This window comes from Manis pentadactyla, chromosome 13 (genome assembly GCF_030020395.1).
Source record: "Manis pentadactyla isolate mManPen7 chromosome 13, mManPen7.hap1, whole genome shotgun sequence".
In the NCBI taxonomy this organism is placed as follows: domain Eukaryota; kingdom Metazoa; phylum Chordata; class Mammalia; order Pholidota; family Manidae; genus Manis; species Manis pentadactyla.
Genome location: NC_080031.1, coordinates 49,768,929 through 49,777,677, shown reverse-complemented (window position 1 = coordinate 49,777,677; position 8,749 = coordinate 49,768,929). Strand labels below are relative to the sequence as shown.

The 8,749-nt window shown below is 38.2% G+C and overlaps 1 non-coding gene across 1 annotated transcript; it reads right to left on the bottom strand.

Annotated features, from left to right (window-relative positions):
* Positions 1-307: 307 nt before the first annotated feature.
* LOC130680513 (U6 spliceosomal RNA) lies at positions 308-414 on the bottom strand. Its single transcript, XR_008993540.1, has one exon. It is a non-coding gene; the product is annotated as a U6 spliceosomal RNA (small nuclear RNA).
* Positions 415-8,749: the final 8,335 nt, after the last annotated feature.

Sequence of the window (8,749 nt, the reverse complement as noted above, 5' to 3'; positions counted from 1 at the left end):
TTCTATTACAAATATGTTACAAATATTAACTTCATGACAAATAATTATTGGGTATATTTCCTGGAGACATTGTTCCTTAGGAATTTAAATTATGCTCTGCAATTTCTCTATGTTGGCCTTTGCTTATACTCACATATTTTATAATAAAATAGTGAATATGTAAGGCATATTTAAATCCCATCAAATTTAGTTCTATGGGATTTTTAAAATACTTTTACAAATAAAAGGTTATATTAAGCCATAAAAGTAAGATATAACATCTGTGGTCATTAGAGGTTTTTCTTCTTTTTTGCTTTCTTCTTTCTTTTTAAATAAGGAATGCTTCATGAAATAGTGTGTCATACTTGCTCAGAGGCCATTTGAACCTTCTCTCTATCATTCCAATTTTAGTACATGTACTGACAAGGAGAGCACCATAGGTAGTTTTAGCTTTAACACATATCAACAGATAAATCTAGAGAATTTCTAGAATTATTACAGATACGGATTGCTATCAGGGTAAGGAAAATGGAGAGAAACATGAGTGAAGGTTTGAAATAATAGGACATGGGAGAGAGAATGGGAGGAAGGAGAAAGGATGAAGATTAAATAACAGCAGAAAGAATAAGAAGGAGATGGAGAGAATGGGAGGGGGCCACAGAAGAATTCCAAATTATGGATTTTAGAATACATGTGAATGCAATTTGGAACTGGCTATTGAAAAATGATATTCAGACTCTTGTACCATTCCTGGGATTTGTAGATATAAGAATATGAAGGAGAATCTTTGAAGAACAGAGATATTGCAGCAGGAGAGGAAATCTTTAGCATACTCCAGTGCTGAAGAGGTTAAGAATCTGAAGACTGTAGAAACCACTAAGCAATTTGACCTTCTGATGTAGGTTTCATTGGATGATATGTAGGTTTGCAGACAAATAGAGTGACTGTAAAATTTCAAGGAAAAAAACTAATATAAATAGATGTAGCACTATTTGAATTGGCTAATAAAAGAGGAAATACATAAAGTATTAAATTACTGAATAAGTTTCAGAAATGTTTTTGAACATAGGAGCCTAAGCATTCATGGAGAGTCAAGAAGCACATGCAGAAGTTAAAATTTTTGGAAAAAGAATAGCATTTAATTTGAAATGAAAATGAAGACTACTTTGCTAACTAGCCTTAGATATGAATAGTTCTATGAATCCTAACACTGTAGATATGAGATGAGTAAAAATATGTAAGAATTATTTTATCTTGAAGGTTTTTAAGTTATTACAACAAAAATTCCTAAGAATACTTAAATGAATGTAAACCAATGTTGCAGTTGAGAAAGGGCTAGATCAACATAGATATCGTATACCATTAGATGGATTTAAATGCAGATTACAATACATTGTCTTGAACTGAAGTTATCACAACCAGGGTAGCCTCAGAAATTTGTAAGTATGGAGAAATATGGAAGATTATTTTTAATATTAGTCATAGTCTATACTCAATATGTAGGAAAGGAACAATATTTCACATCTGTATCATTATGTCTGTCATGGCCCCTGAAGGTCTCAGATGACTGCAATACAATTATACTAGAGTACGGTTTGTTGGTATGAGGGGTAAAGATGGGTTTAGTGGGACCTAGTGAAGCTAAGTAGTGTCAAAGTTCAGTTGGAGGAAATATGCCATGGGACAGTGTACTATTTACTCAGATGAATTTGGCTTTGAATACTTACTTTCCACTTACATTTCCATTCCTTGATATATTTCCTTGATCTTTTGGTCACCCAGTATTTTAATTTTAATTATATATATATATATATATCAATTCCCATTTTCTAAAATTAAAATGAGTATCATGGTATACAGTAAGTGACTAATGTCAACTAGATAATGTTTCAAATTAACAAGATATGATGCTGGTATTAGGTTTATTAAGGTATCTAGGCTAAGGAAAAAACAAAATAAAGCTACAAAGACTCTTAATAAGATATTTAAGACAGAAAGAGAGATCGTGAAAGGGAGAGAGAAAAAGTTGAAGAAAAAGTTTCCAAACAAAAACGCCGCAGTTCAGTGTTATGCAATTGGGAAGTACGTGATCACTTATGGAAAGTTCTCGATAGTAAATTTCCAAATTAAATAATTATCAAAAGACACACCTGTAGAAATACAGATAAAAATTATTTTCCTCTTGATAGGCAACAAATGGAACACATATTCACATATTGTGTTCAGACATTCTGATGAAACAGAAGTCTCATGTCCATTATTGTATTTAGTCATCATCTAGCACTAAATGTCCACATTTATAAAATTATTCTATCAGCCCATATAAAATATCTATATTAACTCAATTCTCCAATCAAACCTTGACCTTCAATACACCAATTTTATAACTAGTAACTAAAAAAGATTTATGAAAACATGGACGCAATTTCTTACATATTACATTTTATATCTACCCTCAACTGAAAATAAGTTAGACAAGTAGAAAGAGTAAAGCAGCATGAGGCAGCATTATATTAATTACTACTCCCGATCACACAACAAAGAATTACACTGGATAAACGTGAGCCAAAAAACATACCTAAGCTAGTTGTGTCCTCTTGTTGATTCTCCATTGTTTTAGGGATTATTTGCTGTTGTCTTTTTTTTTTTGGTATAATTAATCTACAATTACATGAAGAACATTATGTTTACTAGGCTCCCCCCTTCAACAAGTCTCCCCTACATACCTCTTCACAGTCACGGCCCATCTGTGTAGTAAGATGTTGTAAAATCACTACTTGTCTTCTCCAGGTTGTATAGCCCACCCTGTACCCCCCCACATTATACATGCTAATCATAATGCCCCCTTTCTTTTTCTCACCCTTATCCCTCCCTTCCCACCTGTCCTACCTTGTCTCTTTCCCTTTGGTAACTGTTAGTCCCTTCTTGGGTTCTGTGATTCTGCAGCTATTTTGTTCCTTCAGTTTTTCTTATACTCCACACATGAGTGAAATCATTTGGTATTTGTCTTTCTCCACTTGGCTTATTTCCCTGAGCATAATACACTCTAGCTCCATGCATGTTGTTGCAAATGGTAAGATTTGTTTTCTTCTTATGGCTGAATAGTATTCCATTGTGTATATGTACCACCTCTTCTTTATCCATTCATCTACTGATGGACATTTAGGTTGCTTCCATTTCTTGGCTATTATAAATAGTGCTCCGATAAACATAGGAGTGCATCTGTCTTTTTCAAACTGGAGTACTGCATCCTTAGGGTAAATTCCTAGAAGTGGAATTCCTGGGTAAAATGGTATTTCTATTTTAAGCATTTTGAGGAACCTCCATACTGTTTTTCCACAATGGTTGAACATATATACATTCCCACCAACAGTGTAGGAGAGTTCCCCTTTCTCAACATCCTTGCCAATATTTGCTGTACAGAAGCTTTTCAGCTTGATATAATCCCACTTGTTCATTTTTGCTTTTGTTTCCCTTGCCCGGGGAGATATGTCCATGAAGAAGTCGCTCATGTTTATGTCCAAGAGATTTTTGCCTATATTTTTCTCTAAGAGTTTTATGGTTTCATGACTTACATTCAGGTCTTTGATCCTTTTCGAATTTACTTTTGTGTTTGGGGTTAGACAGTGATCCAGTTTCATTCTCTTACATGTAGCTGTCCAGTTTTGCCAGAACCATCTGTTGAAGAGACTTTCATTTCCCCATTGTATGTCGATGGCCCCTTCATCGAATATTAGATGACCATATATGTTTGGTTAATGTTTGGAGTCTCTATTCGGTTCCACTGGTCTGTGGCTCTGTTCTTGTGCCAGTACCAAATTGTCTTGATTACTGTGGCTTTGTAGTAGAGCTTGAAGTTGGGGAGCAAGATCCCCCCCACTTTATTCTTCCTTCTCAGGATTGCTTTGGCTATTCAGGGTCTTTTGTGGTTCCATATGAATTTTTGAACTATTTGTTCCAGTTCACTGAAGAATGCTTTGGTAATTTGATATAGATTGCATCGAATCTGTATATTGCTTTGGGCAGGATGGCCATTTTGATGATATTAATTCTTCCTAGCCACGAGCATGGGAAGAGTTTCCATGTGTTAGTGTCCTCTTTAATTTCTCTTAAGAGTGTCTTGTAATTTTCAGGGTATAGGTCTTTCACTTTCTTGGTTAGGTTTATTCCTAGGTATTTTATTTTTTTGATGCTATTGTGAATGGAGTTGTTTTCCTGATTTCTCTTTCTATTAGTTCATTGTTAGTGCATAGGAAAGCCACAGATTTCTGTGTGTTAATTTTGTATCCTGCAACTTTGCTGAATTCTGATATTAGTTCTAGTAGTTTTGGAGTGGAGTCTTTAGGGTTTTTTATGTACAATATCATGCCATCTGCAAATAGTGACAGTTTGACTTCTTCTTTACCAATCTGGATTCCTTGTATTTCTTTGTTTTGTCTAATTGCCATGGCTAGGACCTCCATTACTCTGTTGAATAACAGTGGGGAGAGTGGGCATCGCTGTTTTGTTCTCAATCTCAGAGGAAAAGCTTTCAGCCTCTCACTGTTCAGTATGATGTTAGCTGTGGGTTTATCATATATGGCCTTTATTATGTAGAGGTACTCGCCCTTTGTGCCCATTTTTTGGAGAGTTTTTATCATAAATATAAGTGTTGAATTTTGTCAAGTGCTTTTTCAGCATCTATGGAGATGATTATGTGGTGTTCGTCCTTCTTTTTGTTGATGTGATGGATGATGTTGATGGATTTTTGAATGTTGTACCATCCTTACATCCCTGGGATGAATCCCACTTAGTCATGGTGTATGATCCTTTCAATGTATTTTTGAATTCGGTTTGCTAATATTTTGTTGAGTTTTTTTGCATCTACGTTCATCAGGGATATTGGTCTGTAATTTTATTTTTCGGTGGGGTCTTTGCCTGGTTTTGGTATTAGGGTGATGTTGGCTTCATAGAATGAGTTTGGGAGTATTACCTCCTCTTCTATTTTTTGGAAAACTTTAAGGAGAATGGGTATTATGTCTTCTCTGTATGTCTGATAAAATTCGGAGGTAACTCCACCTGGCCCGAGAGTTTTGTTCTTGCGTAGTTGTTTGATTACTGCTTTAATTTCATTGCTGGTAATTGGTCTCTTAAGATTTTTTGTTTCTTTCTGGGTCTGTCTTGGAAGGTTGCATTTTTCTACTAAGTTTTCGATTTCTCCTACGTTTTCCAGCTTGTTACCGTAGAGGTTTTCATAGTATTCTCTAATAATTCTTTGTATTTATGTGTGGTCCGTTGTGATTATTCCTCTCTCATTTCTGATTCTGTTGATGTTTGTTGACTGTATTTTTCTCTTAATAATTCTGGCTAGAGGCTTATCTATTTTGTTTATTTTCTCGAAGAACCAGCTCTTGGTTTCATTGATTTTTTCTATTGTTTTATTCTTCTCAATTTTATTTATTTCTTCTCTGATCTTTATTAAATCCCTCCTTCTGCTGACCTCAGGCTTCATTTGTTCTTCTTTTTCCAATTTCGATAATTGTGACATTAGACTATTCATTTGAGATTATTCTTCCTTCTTTAAATGTGCCTGGATTGCTATATACTTTCCTCTTAAGACTGCTTTTGCTGCATCCCACAGAAGTTGGGACTTTTTTTATTGTTGTCATTTGTTTCTATATATTGCTGGATCTCCATTTCAATTTGGTCATTGATTCATTGATTATTTAGGAGCATGTTGTTAAGCCTCCATGTGTTTGTGAGCCTTTTTGCTTTTTTTGTACAATTTATTTCTAGTTTTATATCTTTGTGGTCTGAAAAGTTGTTTGGTAGGATTCCAATCATTTTGAATTTACTAAGGCTTTTTTTGTGGCCTAGTATGTGGTCTATTCTGGAGAATGTTCCATGTGCACTTGAGAAGAATGTGTATCCTGTTGCTTTTGGATGTAAAGTTCTATAGATGTCTATTAGTTCCATCTGTTCTAGTGTGTTGCTCAGTGCCTCTGTGTCCTTACTTATTTTCTGTCTGGTTGATCTGTCCTTTGGAATGAGTGATGTGTTAAAGTCTCCCAAAATGAATGCATTAATTTCTATTTCCTCCTTTAATTCTGTTAGTATTTGTTTCACATATATTGGTGTTCCTATATTGGATGCATATATGTTTATAATGGTTATATCCTCCTGTTGGACTGAGCCCTTTATCATTATGCAATGTCCTTCTTTGTCTTTTGTTATTTCTTTATTTTGAAGTCTGTTTTGTCTCATACCAGAATCGCATCACTTGCTTTCTTCTCTCTGTTGTTTTCATGAAATATCTGTTTCCATCCTTAACTTTTAATCTTTGCATGTCTTTGGGTTTGAGGTGAGTCTCTTGAAAGCAGCATATCGATGGGTCTTGCTTTTTTATCCATTCTATTACTCTGTGTCTTTTGATTGGTGCATTCAGTCCATTTATATTTAGGGTGATTATTGAAAGATATGTACTTATTGCCATTGCAGGCTTTAGATTCATGGTTACCAAAGGTTCAAGGTTAGCTTCTTTACTACCTTACAGTCTATCTTAACTCACTTATTGAGCTATTGTAAACACAGTCTGATGATTATTTCTCTTCCTTCTTGTTCCTCCTCCTCCATTCTTCATATGTTGGGAGTTTTGTGCTGTGCTCTTTTTAGGAGTGCTCCCATCTAGAGCAGTCCCTCTAAGATACCCTGTAGATTTGGTTTGTGTGAGGCAAATTTCCTCAACTTTTGCTTGTCTGGGAATGGTTTAATCCCTCCTTCATATTTAAATGATAATCGTGCTGGATACCGTATCCTTGGTTCAAGGCCCTTCTATTTCATTGCATTAAATATATCATACCTTTCTCTTCTGGCCTTTAAGGTTTCTGTTGAGAAGTGAGATGATAGCCTGATGGGTTTTCCTTTGTAGGTGACATTTTTCTCTCTCTGGATGCCTTTAATACTCTGTCCTTGTCCTTGATCTTTGCCATTTTAATTATTATGTGTCTTGGTGTTGTCCTCGTTGGGTCCCATCTCTTGGGAGTTCTGTGGACCTCCGTAGTCTGAGCAACTATTTCCTCCCCAAGTTTGGGGACGTTCTCAGCAATTATTTCTTCAAAGACCCTTTCTATCCCTTTTCTCTCCCTTCTTCCTCTGGTACCCCAATAATTCAGATATTGTTACTTTTGGATTGGTCACATAGTTCTCTTAATATTGTTTCATTCCTCTAGATCCTTTTATCTCTCTCTGTGTCAGCTTCTATGCATTCCTGTTCTCTGGTTTCTATTCCATCAATGGCCTCTTGCATCTTATCCATTCTGCTTATAAATCCTTCCAGAGATTGTTTCATATCTGTAATCTCCCTCTGGACTTCATCCCTTAGCTCTTTCATATTTCTCTGCATGTCTGTCAGCATGTTTATGATTTTTATTTTGAATTCTTTTTCAGGGAGACTGGTTAGGTCTGTCTCTGCAGATCCTCTCTCAGGGGTTGTTTGAACTATTTTGGACTGGAATAAATTTTTCTGCCTTTTCATGGTGATAGCAGTGGCTGTAGGCAGGTTGTAGGTGTGTCAGCTTGTAGAAGAAAGTCTTTTCCTACTTTCTGGATGCCTTGCCCTTGTCCGCTGCCTGTGTTGGTTACCTGCACTACTGGAGCAGCCACCGGGCTAATCCCCTAAGCTGCTGTGGGCGGGGTCTCCGTCAGAGCAGTGCAGAACCCTGCAGGGGTGGCAAGCAAGCCAGGTGCACTCCTCTGTGGTAGCGGCGTCCCTGCCAGGCAGCTGTGTATCAGCAGTAGCCTTTGCATCTGGCCCAGATGGCTTTGCGTCTGGCTGGGACTCCAGTCGGTTACTGGGAGCACTGCTGCTCCCTCTTGCTCTGCTGCAGGAGCACGTGGGCCTCTCCCATGTCCCTCTGGCGCCGCTACTGCTGGCATCCGCGGACCACTCCCTGGCCACTCGGTCGCTACCGCTTTGGGCTTGCGCAGACCTCTCCCGGTCTCCTGTGACGCCACTGCCTCCAGTGCATGTGGGCCACTCCCAGGGTGCTCGGTCGCTGCTGTGACTGGCTCACACAAGCCACTCCTGGACCCCTCTGGTGCCGCCGCCCCTGGCACATGCTGCCACTCTCCCACTACTGGGCCAGTGTTTCAGGATCCATGCCTGTTGGAGGAACAATTGGCAGGCTGCTTAGTGCCATGAGGGGCTTCAGAGCTGCCCTGCTGCCCCAGAGTTTAGAGCGCCTAAAGTTTCCTGGGATTCCCAGCTGCTGGCTAAGTGTGCCAGGACGACTTTTTACAGCTGTGGGGTCCTTGTCTCTTTAAGACATGCAAAAAGCACTTGCTTTTCTTTTGCTCAGGGGTGCCGTTTGTGGGGACCTGCCTGCAGGTTTTGCTTTTCCGTTTCTCTAATATCCAGCACCCAGTGCACCTTGTGTCTGTGCTCCGGGTGCAGATTTCTAGAGCTGATTGTTTAGCAGTCCTGGGCTTTCACTCCCTTCCTGTTCTGACTCCTTTCTTCCTGCTGGGTTCTGGGGTGAGGGAATGTTCGGGTCCCACCTGGCCGCAGCTTGTGTCTTACCCCCTTCATGTGATGTTGAGTTTACTCAGATGTAGATGTATCCTGGCTGTTGTACTGCATCCACTGCTGTCTCTTTTAGGAATAGTTGTATTTATTGTATTTTCATAAATATATATGTTTTTATGAGGAGATTTCCTCTGAACTACTCATGCCACCATCTTCCCATGATACCCCTGCTTTTGTTTTTTTAGGCCCAAAGCAAATTACCCAAAG